Source organism: Vicugna pacos, chromosome 13, assembly GCF_048564905.1.
Source record: "Vicugna pacos chromosome 13, VicPac4, whole genome shotgun sequence".
NCBI lineage: Eukaryota > Metazoa > Chordata > Mammalia > Artiodactyla > Camelidae > Vicugna > Vicugna pacos.
Genome location: NC_132999.1, coordinates 34,197,521 through 34,214,110, shown reverse-complemented (window position 1 = coordinate 34,214,110; position 16,590 = coordinate 34,197,521). Strand labels below are relative to the sequence as shown.

General features: G+C 35.0%; 1 protein-coding gene and 1 long non-coding RNA gene across 6 annotated transcripts in view; one reads left to right on the top strand and one right to left on the bottom strand.

The window, feature by feature from the left end:
• The window catches only part of LOC140700661 (uncharacterized), a 32,945-nt gene extending 16,997 nt beyond the window's left edge, over positions 1 to 15,948 (bottom strand). Inside the window, exon 1 of the long non-coding RNA XR_012079137.1 lies at positions 15,860 to 15,948. This is a non-coding gene — a long non-coding RNA (uncharacterized lncRNA). The remainder of the gene's footprint in view (positions 1 to 15,859) is intronic.
• The window catches only part of MAST2 (microtubule associated serine/threonine kinase 2), a 178,234-nt gene that overhangs the window by 107,149 nt on the left and 54,495 nt on the right, over positions 1 to 16,590 (top strand). The gene's annotated exons all lie outside the window — the stretch shown is intronic.

Here is a 16,590-nt window from a genome sequence, read left to right as displayed (position 1 = left end):
AAAGAACTTATACCAATACTCCCACACTCATTCTATGAATCCACCATCACCCTGATACCAAAACCAGACAAAGACACTACCCAAAAAAAAAGAAAATTAAAGACCAATATCTTTCATGAATATAGATACAAAAATTCTCAACAAAAGATTGTCAAACCAAATCCAATAACGCATAAAAAAGGTCATACACTATGATCAAGTCAAATTCATTCCAGGGTCACAAGGGTGGTTCAACATCACAAATCAATCAATGCGATACACCACATCAACAAAAGAAGGACAAAAACCATATGATCATCTCAAGCATTTGATAAAATTCAGCATCCATTCATGATAAAAACTCTTACCAAAGTAGGTATAGAGGGAACATATATCAACATAATAAAAGCTGTTTATGACAAACCCACAGCCAGCATAATACTCAATGGTAAAAAGTTGAAAGCCTTTCCACTAAAATCTAGAATAAGACAAAGATGCACACTCTCACAACTTCTATTCAACATAGTATTGGAAGTCTTAGCCATAGCAATCAGACAAGAAAATGAAGTAAAAGAGATCCAAATTGGAAGGGAAGCAGTAAAATTGTCACTATATGCAGAAGACATGATTCTATAGATTGAAAACCTTAAGGACTTCACACAAAAACTACTAGAGCTGATTAATAAATTCAGCAAGTTAACAGATTACAAGGTTAACCTACAGAAACCTGTTGCATTTCTTTACACTAACAATAAATATTGAAAATGGAAAGTAAAGAAACAATCCCTTTTAAAATCACATCAAAATATATAAAGTACTTAAGAATTAACCTGAACACTGGAGGTGAAAGACTTATATGCTGAGAACTATAAAACATTGATAAAGGAAATTAAAGATGATTTAAAGAAATGAAAAGATATCCCATGGTCTTGGATTGGAAGAATTAATATTGTTAAAATGGCCATACTACCCAAAGCAATCTACAGATTTAATGAGAGCCCTGTCAAATTACCCAGGACATTTTTCACAGAAATAGAAAAAATAATTCTAAAATTTATATGGAAAGGAACTTTGAGGATCTGTACAAAATGAGACTTTTATAGGCAGAAGGGAATGGAGAGAAAGATGTTATACTAGACAAAAAGGCTGGTTGGTTATATTACAAGTTCTCTTTCGGGGAAGAGAGAATGCTTTTTTATCCAGAAAGCTTTCAGCCTTATTCACCTCCATTACAGCCATTCTTGGAACTTTTCAGGCAATTGCTCTAGACTTTAGCAGAAATATTTTAAAAAACTGATTGCAAAACTGCAAGGATAGTTCAAAGAGTCCCCTACCCCTTGAAACCAGTGGTTAGCAAACTAGAGCCCATGGAACAAATGTAGTTTGCCACCTGTGTTTGTGTAATCCATAAGCTGAGAATGGATTTTACCTTTCTGAAGGGATTTTTTTTAAAAAAGGACTATGTGACAGAGATAACATATGGCCATCAAAGCCTAAAATATTTATTATCTGGCCCTTTACAGAAAGAGGTTGCCAACCCTTGCCCTAACCCAGTTGAGAAACAGTTCCTGACAAATCCCATCACCCTAGAATACTTTAGCATGTGCTTCCTATAGAGACATTTTCATAATTACAATACAGCCATTAAAATTAGGAAATTAGTGTTGATAAATACTGTCATCTAATTTACAGACTCAATTCATATTTTACCAAATGTCCTAGTAATGTCTTTTTTTTAACGGAAGTATTTAATCTAGGATCTTGTGTTATAATTTTATTGTTTCTTTTTTCCCCCAAATTTGGAACATTTCTTTAGTCTTTCTCAACTTTTATAACTTTGACACTTTTGAAAATTACAGAGCAGTTATTTGATAGAATGTCCCTCAATTTAGGATTGTCTGATATTTCCTCAGGATTGGATTTGGGTTATGCATTGCTAGAGAGGAAAAACTTTTCCTCTTTCGTCTTAATTTGGTGATCAGGGACCTGCAACAAAAGACAGATCAACAGGCGAAAATGCATATGATTGCTTTTTTGGACTGCTAAATATGGTTGTCTTTATTTTCTTTTTCCTTGCCCAGCCCTGTCTAAACAAAACAAAGCTACAGGACTGAAATTAACAACCCATTAAAATCAACAATAAGTTATGAAAATCATAAAGCTTTTTTTCCCTCTAAGTAATTAAGGGTAGTTAAATTATTTAAAGTATACAGAGTCCAAAGAGCCAGAATGAAGTCTCCAAGGCTTCTTGGCGTAAGGGAGAGGGCCTTGGAGTCTGAAAGACAAAGGGAACACATGACATCAACGTGCAGGCTAAAAATTTCACTTAAAAGAAAATAACATTTCTGAAAATATTGACAAGCGCAGCAATAGCACCTGCACAGTGGGATTGTGAAGAACTTAAGAGACAGGCATAAAATTTTTATTAATATTTACATTCAAGGGAGTTCACTGAAAAGAAACGGAAAGAAGTGGTTAACTTAGAAGCCTATATGCCCTTTTAACAAAGGAAAGAGGGTTGGACTTCAAGGATGATAAATTGTGGGGAACTAATGGAAGATAAGGGTTATTTCAGTAAGGTCTGTTTACGGAAATATATCATAGCTCTTTTCTCCCTGATATAGAGGGACACCTTCCTCAAAAGGAAATTTGCTGGATTTTAGGCAGATAGGGAGAAGGCAGAGAACTCTTTCTGCTCTTGTTGATTCTCAGTTATCTTTGACTTAAAATAATCCTTTTACCAAAGTAGCATATTTGGGATGGCATATTCTGATCGCTTCAGCATCTTTGGCAGAGCATTACTATTCCTCAAAAAGGATAGTGTGTTCTTCTTACTAAGTTTTATCAGGTGATAACAAGCTTTTGTTTTGTCTCATTACTGTGAAGTTAACTTTGATCTATTAATTAAGGTGTGTCTGCTAGGTTTCTCTGCTGTAAGATTGCTCTTTTTCCCTTTGTGATTAATAAATATTTTATAGGAAGGTTATTGAAATTATGTAACTACCCCATTCCTCATTAAATTTTAACCCACTGTTTTTAGTATCCATTTATGTTCCTTGGCTGAATTATTACACCATGCTTTTTGATACTTAGATTGTACTATATTAGGTCAAGGGGAGTCTCTTCATTCTGGCTTGTCTTTTTGACACGTCTATATCATTCTTTTAGAACTTCCTCTTTCTGGCCCAGTAAAATGATTCTGACTGGCTTATTTTGGCCCTCCCTGCCCTAGCCCTCAAGTTAGTCATTTGTTTAAGGAACATGATTCCTTTTAGTGGAGAATGATATTTAAAAGCCACCATGTGGTAGGCATGGTTGCTGATATTTGGGTTCACTGTTCACAGAGAATGTAAGCATGTAACATGCATATATCTTTTAAAATTCCTTGATCTCTTTATATTGAAAACTATAAGCTGACACTGACATCTCTACTTCCAATTCTAGTTTATTCTAGTTTTTTCCATTTCCATAGTTGTAACTTCTTTCTTTGGTAGTGAGAAAACTGATTCTCATTACCCTCGATATATTTATTTAATAATTTTTTCCTGTGTGTAACCTATCTCCCTTTACAGTCACTGACCTCCTGCATATATGCCCTCACCTTGCTAGGTCTCCACCACCCTGTGCCAAACTGATACCACTGTTCTCTGCAAGTAGACAACCTTTTTACTCTCATCAGTCTGTGACATCCCATGCCAGGCGCCTTCCCCCCAGCCTCAACCATTATCATCATCTAATGGCTTCTAGACTGAATTATTCAGAAAGAAATGGAAGGAGGGAGGATTCTTGGGTCCACTAACTACATCAGACGCAGCCTCAGGTGCCTGCATAATTCTTTAAAAGTAAATCTACAGAGATAATTTACATACTATAAAATTCACTAATTGTAAGTTATCTAGTGGTTTTTTACTAAATTTATAAAATTATGCTGTCACCACCAGAATCTAAATTTAGAATATTTCCATAATCCAAGAAGTTTCCTCATGCCCATTTGCAGTTAATCTTAGGCTTTTTCCCAGCCTTAGGCAACTGCTGATCTGATTTTGGTTGTGTAAATTTGCTGTTTCTGAACATTTCATATAAATGGAATCATACTCTTTGTAGTTTTTTTTGTTTCTGGCTTCTTGTGTTTAGCATGTTTTTGAGGTAATTTATCCATGTTGTAGCGTGCATCAGTAGTTCATTCCTTTTTATTGCTTAATAATGTTCCATTGTATGGATATGCCACATTTTGTTAGTCCATTCTTCAGTTGATGGACATTTGGATTGTTTCCAGTTTGGGACTATTAAAAGTAAATGTTGCAATGAACATTTGCATGCATGTCATTGTGTGGACAAATGTTTTTATTTCTCTTGGGTAAGTCCTGGGAATGGAATTGTGTTATATGATTAGTTTATACTTATTTTTTTTAAGTTGTATCATTTTATATTCCCAACAGCAGTTTTTGAGGGATCATTTTTCTACATCTTCACCAACAGTAGGTATTCTTTCTTCTTGATTATAGCCATGCTAGTGGGTATGTAATAGTAGCTCATTGTGCTTTTTAATTTGCATTTCCCTAGTAACCAATGATCTGAGCATTTCATCATGTTATTATCAGTCATTTGTGTATTTTTTGGTGGACTGTCTATTCAGCTATTTTGTTCATTAAAATTTTTGATTCCTTTGTCTCCTGATTGAGTTTTGAGTTCTTCATGTATTCTAGATACAGGTCCTTTATCAGATACATGATTTGCCAATAGTTTCTCCTAGTCTGTGCTTTGTATTTCATTTTCTTGGATGGAGTCTTTTGAAGTACAAAAGTTTTAAATATTTTCTTTTATGAACCATGCTTTTGGTATGGTATCTAAGAACTATTTGTCTAACCCAAGGTTATAAAGAATTTCTTCTGTTTTTCTCTAGAAGTTTTATGGGTCTTTTTGTTCTCAAATTTACATCTTTGATCTGAGTTAATTTTTGTGTATGATATGAGGTAAAGGTAAAGGTTTTCTTCTTTTTGGATGTGGCTATCCATTTGTTCCAGCATAATTTTTAAAAGGCTGTCTTATTCTTATTATCTTGGCACCTTTGTTCGAATCAGTTGACCATAGTGTTAACGGTTTATTTCTGTACTCTCACTTCTGTTCCGTTAATTCATATGCCTATCCTTGTGCTAAGTCCATACTGTCTTAAATAATACCACTTTATAGTCAGTTTTGAAATCAAGTAGTGTAATTCTTTCAGTTTTATTCTTCTTTTTCAAAATTATTTTGTCCATTTTGGTTACTTTGTGTTTCCACATAAATTTGAAGATCAAGTTTGTCAATTTCTACAAAAAGCCCACTGAAATTTTGATAATGATTGCTTTGAATTTATAGATCATTTTGGGAGAGCATTGTCACCTGAACAACACTGAGTCTTCTAATTGATGAACATGGAATATCTCTATTTATTTAACTCTTTAATTTCTCTCAGCAGTATTTTGTAATTTTCAGTGTACAAATATTACACTTCTTTTGTTAAATTTGTTCCTAGTATTTTACTCTTTCTAATGCCATTGTGAGTAGACTTATTTCTTATTTCATTTTCAGATTGTTTGTTGCTAGTATATAGCAATACAACTGGTTTTTAATGTACTCATGTATCCTGTGATTTTGCCAAATTTGTTTATTGGTTTATCCTTTTGCATTTTCTTTCCCTTTTATTCTGTTTTTCTTATCTCTTTCTTAATGGCTTAAAAATTTTTTTCATTTTCATGTTTAATTGTGGTTACATATACAGAACATAAGATTTGCCATTTTAACTATTTTTAAGTATATAGTTCTGTGGCATTAAGTACACTCACATTATTGTGCAACCATCACCCCATCCATCCATGTTTAGAATGTTTTCATCTTTCCAACCTTAAACTCTGTACCCATTAAACACTAATTCACCATTCCTTCCTCTCCCAGCCCCTGGCAACCACCATTCTGTGTTCTTTCTCTATGAATTTGACTACTTCAGGCACTTAATACAAGTAGAATCATAAAACATTTGTTCTTTTGTGATTGGCTTATTTCACTTAGCATAATGTCTTTAAAGTTCATCCGTGTTCCAGCATGTGTCAGAATTCCCTTCCTTTTTTAGGCTGAATAATATTCCATTATGTATATACACCACATTTTGTTTATCCATTCATCTGTTGGACACTTGGGTAACTTCCACCTTTTGACTGTTGTGAATAATGCTGATGTGAACATGGTGTAGGTATATAATCTAGTCACTGCTTTCAGTTCTTTTGAGTATGTGCCCAGAAGTGGAGCTTCTAGATAATACAGTAATTTTTTGTTTAATTTTTTTGAGGACCTACCATTACTATTTTCTACAACATCTACACCATAGTACATTCCCACTAGCAATGTGTAAGTGTTCCAATTTCTCCACATCCTAACCAGCATTTGTTCTTTTCTCCTTTTGTAGTTGTTGTTTATAATAGCCATCCTAATGAGTGTGAAGTGGTATCTTAGGTGGTTTTGATTTCAATTTCCCTAATGATTAGTGATGTGGGGCAGCATTTCACATGCTTTTTGGCCATTTGTATATCTTCTTCAGAGAAATGTCTTTTGGAGTCCTTTGCTTATTTAAATATCTGGTGTTGTTTATTTTTTTGTTGTTGAGTTGTAGGAGTTATTTATATATTCTGGATGTTAATTTTTATAGTATCTTTGTATAGATTTTGTGCTGGTTCCTTCTGGATTACTAATTATTATTTTTGAAAGAGGTATATTCTTCCTAGTCTAAATGTTTGTAAGAAGTTTATAAAGAAGAAAGACCAGGACAGTGGACTAGACAGTTAAGAAGTGTCTGTGGTTCATAATGAAGCTCATTATATTGCAGTTTTTTCCTCTTGAGCTGAAAGTCTGTCTTTAGTCTTCTATTCTATGGTCCTAAACAGAGTCCAGGAAAAAAGTTCATGTAGCCATCCATTCATTGTGTCTCTGTCTTTCCCTAGTTCTCTTTTTGGTTATGTTAAAATTTACCTCATCTAATTGAGGTATAATTGACAGAACATTATATTAGTTTCAAGTGTACAGTTTAATGATTCAGTATTTGTATATATTACAAAATGATCAACCCCATTAAGTCCAGTTAATAACATTTGTCACTATTCATGGTTGTAATTTTTTTCTTGTAATGAGAACTTTCAAAATCCACTCCCTCTCCTAACTACTTTCAAATAGCCAGTAAAGTATTAACTAGTCATCATGCTGTATGTTAAATCCCCATGACTTACTTGTTTTATAACTGGAAATTCATACCTTTTGACTCCCTTTGCCCATTTTGCTCACCCCTCCTCCCTACCCCTTGCCTCAGGCAACCACCAGTCTGTTCTCTATACCCATAAGCACAGATAAATTTGTTTGTTTTAGATTCCATATATAAGTGATATTGTATGATATTTATCTTTTTATGTCTGACTTATTTCACTTAGCATAATGCCCTCAAGATCCATCCATATTTTCACAAATGGCAAAATTTCATTTTTTTAATGGCTGAATAATATTCTTCTATGTGTATGTGTGTGTGTATGTGTGTATTCTTCATCCATTGATCATGTACAGTTTTAATTTATGAAACATCTATTTAAGTTTTTCTGTATCCATCTGTTCTTGCTTCATTATTCCCAGTTTTGATTCATTAATTTTTATTTTTTAATGTTATTTATATTTTTGATAATATAAAATGTTCTGTATTTGCAAGTCTTTTTCAGATTTTTATTACTTAAATTTTAACCTGTGAAAGTTCTTCTTCCCATTATTGATTTTATTGGCTGACTTTCTTAGCATTAGATTTTTAAAAGTGTTTTGGTTACTATTGTAAATAATAATTTGTTTTCTATGACATTATTACTAACATATGCAAGTACTAACAGTTTTATATCTTTCCATCCTATCCTCAGCTTTTTGAGTTTTATTTGTATTTTCAGAGATTCTGATATTAAGTTCAGGAGTAGCAATGAGATCAGATGCCTTTATGTTTTTTCTTGACCTTAAAGGGAATATATTTAAAGTTGCTCCCTTGACTATAATAATTTTCCTTTAAATTTTGAGTAAAGATCTTTAAAATTAAGAATATGTCTTCTGTTTTCTATTTTCTTGAGTTTTCCTTTATATCCTATTAAACTTTATCAAATACCTTTCTCTCTTTTTTCTTTCCAAATCTTGATATATTTTGATATGAAAAAATCATATTTGCTAACATTAACATCACCATCACTCTCATCAGAAAAGTCTAAATATTGGGAAGCTGTCAAATTCATGATATAAGTTTTTCAAAATTCTGATTTTTTAAAAGGTCGAATTTTCTTATTGATAACAGATACAGTCAGTTGTTTTCCTTAAAATGATAGACTTGTTTTGTTCATTTCAAGAAAGTCTGGATAACTGTAAAATGATGTTCATTTTAAAAAATGGCTCACGACTCAACCAACAGCACCCATGTCTTCTTTAAGACAATCATTGTACTTTGATAATTCAGTAGTAAGTAGTGTTTTACACGTACTTATTTTGTCAGAGTATTTAGAAGGTAGTCAAGGTTTAATAAAACTACTAATTTCTATTCCTTCAACAAGTACATTCTGAGTCAGTCTAGAATTTTTTTTTTAACTGCAAATGAGTGATGGTGAAACATATAATTGACTAATAGAACATTTTGGTTCCGTTTGTGGTGAGGTGCCAGAAGTTTTACGCACTGTTGCTATTGTAACATCACTGCAAATGTCACCTAGTGAAAAAGGCAAATCATTCCTTTCATTTTCTATGAAAATAGTTTTGACATGGCAGTCCTTCTAAAAAGGGTCTCAGGGCCCCTTAGGGGTTTGCAGACCAACTTGATCATGATTTTTTTTAAAACTTGCTAAAATTTTACAGAATTAAAACATGTATGCTTATAAAGGAAATGGACTATAATTTTAAGGCTGTTGTTATCTGGCTTTTAATCAAAGTTATATGAATGTCATAAAGTAACTTAGCTTTCCAAATTTCTGTTTTCCATCACAACTTTACAATAAGCAAAGATTACTTGTTCATTGAGAGTGTGTTAGTTTTCTCCTGTAGAGCTAGCTGACTTGTGGTGGGAGTCTTGTGGAGATGTATAATAAATTCTATAATGGAAAGTTATACAAAATTCAGTGCCAGTGTATGGAAACCAATCTTTAATTCTGCCTGGAGAACACGAGGCTTTAGAAGAGAAGAAAGCTCCTGAGTAGAGAAGAATTAACATATTTTTGCCAGGTAGACATTTGAGGCAAGGGTATTTAAGCAGAAACAATAGCGTGTGCAAGCGAGTGAAAACATAATGGTGTGGGTTTGTTTAGTATTAGGGTGTAAAGTGGATGGAAGGTGGATTTGTGGGGAGGTGATGATGGGTAGGACAAATGGACAGGGAGCTGTATCATGAAGGGTCTTGAATGGCATGTTGGTAACTAGTTTAGGTATTTATTTGGCTGTCATAGTTATCAGAGGATTTTGAGTAGAGGTGTGACATGATCATTTGCTAGTTTTCTTTAGACGTACCACTACTGCTTAGAATTGAACCATGATTGTACCAATTAAAATGCAGTATAATTACTACTGTTAGTTACTGCTTTCTACAGATGTCTTCTACCTGGGTAAATGTTCTATCCCAGCCATCCCCTTTCTATTCACTTTACATAGCTGTAAGCTACTCACATTTCAAATATAATTTTATTTTGTATAAATGGACATAACTTCAAAAGTCAAGTAGTTCTTTAAGGCTTATAAAAGAAAGCTAGATATCCTTTACCCCACTCTTATGATCCTTGATTCTTGCTTCTCAAAAGTAACCATTTAAAATTATTTTATCTGTTTCATTGTCAGTTGTGACTTCATAACTTATTTCTAATTGAATCATTGTATGCTGTCATTATGTTTGTTTTTACAACCTTTTGTTTTCTTGAGGGTAATAATTATCTCACTTTTACTTTGCTTTATATTCTAGGTAGAATTAATATATTCATCCCCAAAATTTTTATCAGAGCTGCAAAATGCTTCTCAGTACGTTGCATTAGATGATCTAATCATCCCCATCTGTGCACACACACGCCCACCACACTGGATTACTCTAAAACTCTCTCATCTTCTGCTCCAGCCTAAACTGATTGTTCTTTAGTCCTCTTGCATAGTTGTCATTATGATATTACCAGTACCTCTGACCTCTGTCCACTGTGGATTCTAATAAGTTTCCCAGATCTTCTGCCCTTCTCTTAGTCAAATCCTTCATTTCGGTGGAGCATAGCCACCCAGATTCTTAAAAGGCACCTGTTGCCTGAGTTCTCTTCCCTCACATAACTTAAGTTTTTTCAGCTGTGAACCTCTAAAGGCCAAGATTGATTATATTTTGCACATTTTTTAGTCCTTCCAGTGCCTGGTATAGGACCTTGCAGTTAACTGTCATTAAAAATGACTGGGATATAGTGGTTTGACTGCTGAAAGTGGGAGCTTGGTCCTAAAAGTAGACTCTGTATCCATGGCTATGTCATAGAAATGGAATTATGTTCTAATCTTCTCTATTATGGAAATTTGGACATAGGCCAGGCAGCTGGGCTGTTTACTGAGGGGGCAGACAGAAAAGAAGGGTTGTTACTAATGCAGGATTTAATCTGGATGTTGGACAAACATTATGGAGTAATTACAAGATATTCTGTATTTCCCTTTAACCACTGGTTGTCAAAGAAACTGGTCTGGAAATGTAACCTGGCAGTGGGCTTATCATTTGGAACTTCCGAAGAAATCCAGAAGCCATGGGAACTAGTAAAGACAAACCAAATATACCACAACCTCCCAACAGTATATAATCAGAGACAGCATTAGACTGCTTTGTTTTACCAAGGCTCATGTTGGTGGAAAGCCTCTGCAGTGGAGGTGCACTGCATTCAAAAAAAAAAATCTTTAGTCTCACTGACTGCTTTCCTTTGATTATCAAGAAATGCACTGCTTTAAGAATGCATTATAGGACCACTCTCTCCCGTTCATTAGTTATCCAAATAATAATAACTGTGTTATCAGCCACTATCCTGGGTACTGGAAATACAGACGTGCTTAGAATACACAAATTCTTAAGCAGTGTCCTCTCTAGGGCTTTTAAATTTCTCTGCCAGATTCATTCAGTTAGAGCTCTGTGAACATCAGCTACAGTCACCAATGACAGAATTATCTGACTTTCTTTATCTTGAGAACAGGAATGGGGGCATGGTGCTGCTGCCCTGTCAGGGAAACTTCCCACTATGTCACATGATTCCAGGGGAGGAGATTGTACTGGCTTACATTTAGCCACTTTCCCCCTCTCCTTTTGTTTTTTATTTTAAAACTGTTGATTCATTCCAAGCATTCTGTGCCTATTAAATCCATGTGGTACCTTGGACATTGGCATTTGAGCTCTAGAGGTAAGTTTATTTCTTTTCACTCTAAGTTGATATTGTTGCAGGACTATGTTGCTGAGACTTTCAGGCCTGGCTGTTATAATCTGCTAGAAGCTGAATCATGTTTCCTTTGCATTGTTGATGGTCTTTTCTTCTATAACACAATGAAGATTCAGGATTGGCTAGCATAGAGATAATCTGTACCTCTTTATCTGATCAAGAGTTTTTTGCTGTACCTTGATTTAGAGTTGGTGTAAGGATGGTAGCTAAGATTGCCATGACTAAGGAATTTGGTGAAAGCATAGTCTTTGCTGAACCTCTACGATAACAGATCTCCTCCCTAGTATTTGTGGCTGTGTCAAAGTTCTGCTCCAGTCCCTAAAGAAGTTTTTTTTTTCCTTTCTTTTTTTTCAGCTTTACTGAGGCATAATTTACGTATAACATTGTGTAAGTTTAAAGTGTACAATGTGATCATTTGATACACATACATATTGTGAAATGTTTACCACAATAAGGTTAGTTAGTACATACTTTACCTCACACAGTTACTGCTTTATCATTGTTGGTGAGAACATTAAAGCTCAACTCTCACAGCAACTTTGAAGTATATAATATAGTATCGCTAACCACAGTCACCATGCTGCACCGTAGATCCTTACCTAGGGTGGTTCTTCATATCCTATCTGCCCACGCATTTTCTTTCCCTGAAATTAGTTTGATTATGCAAAATGCCCTTGTTTTTCTAGATGTACCTTCTAAATCATCTTTAGGATGGAGCTCCACATTAAGAAAGTGGCAAAGAGAATGTAAGTTGCATTAGACTTTCAAGAAGTGTTGGTACCTTATTCTAACTTAAGGGAAACTACTTAGCCTCTGAGTGTTTCAGGCTCCCTGTACAAAACAGATTATAATAGTACCTACTTCAGAGGGCGTGAGATAGTACATGCAATGCTTTAAACAGTGCCCAGTTATCACTTAATAAAACTAGCTATTATGATTTTTGTCTTAAATGCATAGGTGAATTCAGTAGAATGGGAGGAAAATCCCAAGGGATCTTAAGAGAGAAACCAACAGCTGAACAGTGGAAACCAGTTTTGGAACTCCCAAGAAAGGAGGCCAGAGAGGAGGTATATTAGTCTGCATATCCTTTAGGGGGAAGAGGATGAGGCCTTGGCTTGTTTTAGGTAGGGATAACCCTAGGTTAGGGTAGAATTGAGATCCCACATATAATTAGGACCCTTGGGGAACTTTACTCTCACTGTAGGAATGGACTTGGAAAACAGTTTACCTACTGGCATAGAGAGGTGAAATGAAGTTCTGAAGTCTCATCTGGGTTTTAAATAGGCTCTTAATAATAAAGAAAAAAATCTCCTTGAGAATTTTAAACTATAGGCCTTCATTCAGCTGAATTTGGAGCCTATGCTGTATGTGTGTTCTAGGAGCTGATACTAGGCTGCAAATAACCCTGACAAATCTGCCAGAAACAAACTCAGAATTTTTGTTGAAGACACACCCTCAAATCAGGTAGTGCAAGATTCCCATAAAGCCACATTAGAAGTGAGTTTCCAGTTCATAATTATAGACCATACAAGGAAACAGATCCACCACAAGTGAAAATGAGTAGAAAAAAGAAACAGTAAAATTAGACCCCTAAGAACTTTAGAAAGTAGCATTATGAATCAAGACTAAAAAAAAGTATATTTAAGATAAATAAAAATGTAAAAGAATGAAACAAAAATGAGAGGACAAAAGACATTTAAGAAAGAAAGATCAGGCATATTTGGGAAAAAATGCCAATTAGAAGTAAAGGAATTAAATACATTGCAACATTGACTTTGAAAACTTAGTATTCAGATTATATAGTAAAGCTGTGGATGATGTTAGTAAAATCTTATCTAAAGGGCAACACAGACATAGAACGATGTAAAATATGAATGAGAGCTAAGAAATACAGAGGATATAATAAGAAGGTCCAACAGAGTATAAAGAAATGGGGGAAAGGTCATATTCATAGAGATGATTGAGACCTTTCAGAATTGATTAGAAATAAACAAAATACCATCATGGAGCACAATAAGTAGAAGTAAATCTCCATCTAGATACATTGCAGTAGAATTGCAAAACCATAAAAACAGAGATCTTGAAAGGAACTAGAGAACTCTGAAGAATCCACAAAAGCTGAAAGATCTCCAATAAATGAATTCGGTAAGGAAGTTTACCTAAGAAAATTGAAAACATAATGTACATACAAATATGCCAGTGTTCTTAGTAACATCATTTTAAATAGCTGAAAAGTAGAAACAACCCAAATGTTCATCAATTTATGAATGGATAGGACGGTGGTCATGGAAGTCGGAATCCACTAAGGAGTGTGTAACAACTCACCTGCTGAATCAATTTATGAATGGATAAACAAAATGTTGTATAGTCACATCATTCAGCCATAGAAAGCAATGAAGTACTAATAAATACTGCAACATGGATGAATCTTGAAAACATGCTAAGTGAAAGAAACCAGACTCAAGGCCACATAATGTGTGATTCCATTTCTATGAAATATTCAGAAATAGGTGATTCCATAGAGATAAAATTCTTTGGTGGTTGCCTGGGAAGAGGGTATAGGAAATATGGGGATGGAGAGTGATTACCTATGGATACAGGGGTTCTTTTGTGGGTAATGAAAATGTTCTGGAATTAGTGGTGTTGGTTGCACAGCCTTGTGAGTGTACTAAAAACCATTGAATTGTATAAGTTAAAAAGTTAATTTCTCTGGTATGTGGATTATATCTTAAAAATAGTTATGTTAAAAAAAAGCAACAACCAGAGAGAAAAGAAAAATTAGCTGCAAATTAGCTGCAACAATCTTAAGAGGAAGCGTCTCAACAGCAGTAACAGGAGCCATAAGACAAAGTATCTTTAAGGTACTGAGAAAAAAGTTACTCTCAACAAGAGGCTGTAGAATTCCATACCTGTGTGATTATCATTGGAAGAAAATATAAAGCCATTTTCAGACAAACAATAAAATTAAGAAAGTTTACCAATATCAGAGTCTCACTGAAGTATTTGCTAAGAAGAAAGAGGAAAAGGTGTGACATCCAAGACGAAGTGCTGAGCAAAGAAACTGGAAAATAAGGGTAAATCTAAGCAAGCAATGATTATATGAAAACAATAATAATTACTAATTTGGCAATATAAAAGCAAGGTAGACCTGAACGACTGGACCAAATAACATGTAAATTGGAAGTGGCGGGGAAATTGGACTTAAGATCTTTTAATTATGTTCAGCAGATAGGTTGAGATGCTAGCTAACCTTGGACTTTGTTAAGACAAGAGTGCTTGTTAAAAGTTTAATAATAATAACTACTGTTTTTTACAAAAGAAAATAAAACAGTGTATAATTTCCAAACCAATGAAGTAGGGGTTAAAAAATACTTCATTAATCCAAGGAGAACTGTCATCCCAAGAAAAGATAGAGGAAGGGGGATTAAGTTGGAGCAGGTCACAGTGTTGCATAGGGAAATTTGGAAGGGGACATTAGAGGAGGTAAGGGATATTTGCTATTACACAGCCAAGGGAAGGGCATTCCAAGTAGTGCAATAGTCCTGGTAGTTTGGTACCTGTGTGAAATTAGTAGCCTTTGGAAGATTTCGGGCAGATGAGTAAAAAAATAATCTGATATATGCTTTAAAAAGATCACTGTGACTGCTTGTGTTGAGAACAGACTGGGAATAGGAGACAGAAGTAAACCAGAGAGACTAGTTAGGAGGCTGTTGAAATAACCAGGCAAGAGATAAATAATGGATTTATCTCCAAGCAGCACCCTTTATTGACTGAGAGAACATGCATTCTCCCACTCTAGCTTCTCAGTCTCTACAGAGACGTCATCCTCGTTGTTACTCTAAAGTCATGTCTGGAAGTTCTTGACCTTAAATGACCCCAGAGTCTTCTCAATTTTATTGACCACTCTTAATGAAACAGAAGTGGTCTTTTCCTCATTCTAAATTCTGAAAGGAAGTAGCCAAGTGCTAGCCAATTAATTACTGAGTGCTTAAATTCCTAGGAGCACCTGGATTTCCCAGATTGGGAGGTTGGAGGTTGGAGACCCTAAATAATGTGCAACCATACATTCTATGCCATACTCTATATTCCTTCAGACTGGGAAATGGACTTCCTAAATAAATTGATGGCATCTCCAGCAGAGCAGAGGCTCAGATTAGAGTACCTACTGGTACTCTAGGAGGCATTTTTGAAGTCTGGGAACTCTCCAAATATGGCCACAATTCTACATATCACAGAGATTGCATAGAGTGCCTTAGTCTTTGCTCCCAGTATCCACCAAGATGACCATGGTGGGAAGATGAAATGTCAGGCTTTGCTCTAAGTGACCAAGTGACTGTCATTGTAGAGGGCAACAGTCTGGTGTAACCCAGTCCTTGGAATAGGCAGCAGAGCATCAGCTTAGGGGGTTTCCACGTTACCTTCCGTGAGCTGAGAATTAGTGTGGCTGACTCTGTAAATATCCAGTACTTTCATCTTCTGGGATAAAAGAATGAAGACATGCTCTTTATCTTCTAGATCCTGAGGAAATGGCCATTGCCTGTTGAAATGGAAAAATTAGCCAGTTCCTTGTTTTGGATATTAGCTGAGTCATGGCAACTGTACCAGGATGTCTGACCTTTTTTTCCCCTGGCAGCTGTTGCATATTTGCCAAGTGAGATTATATGTACCTTCATAAAAAGGCATGTGGCCTAGAAATATGATCTTTAGTGATTTGGATTTAATTTAAATTTTAAATAAGATCATGGCAAATGAAATTAGATCAATTATCTGTCCCTGCAGTTTCAAGAGATCTTCATTTTCATACACAAGGAGTTTAGACATAATGGCTTGATATAACTTACAGTGCCAGGTGTACAAGTACCCTCTTTTATTATAGTAAATCTTGTAATAAGTTATACTCATTCATTCTTTGATTTAACAGCTATTTATTGAGAGCCTGCCATGTGCCAGGCAGAGTCCTAGGCACTGAGGAAAACACCACTAAATAAAGCATGCACAAGCCCCTGACCTCGTAGAGCTTAAGAGCCTAATGGGAGGAGAGATAACAGAAGACATGTGCAGAATACATAGTATGTTAGATAGTGGCAAGTACTGTAGAGGAAAATATATCGGGAAAAGAGAATGAGTATGTTTGGGAGGGAGGGGGTTA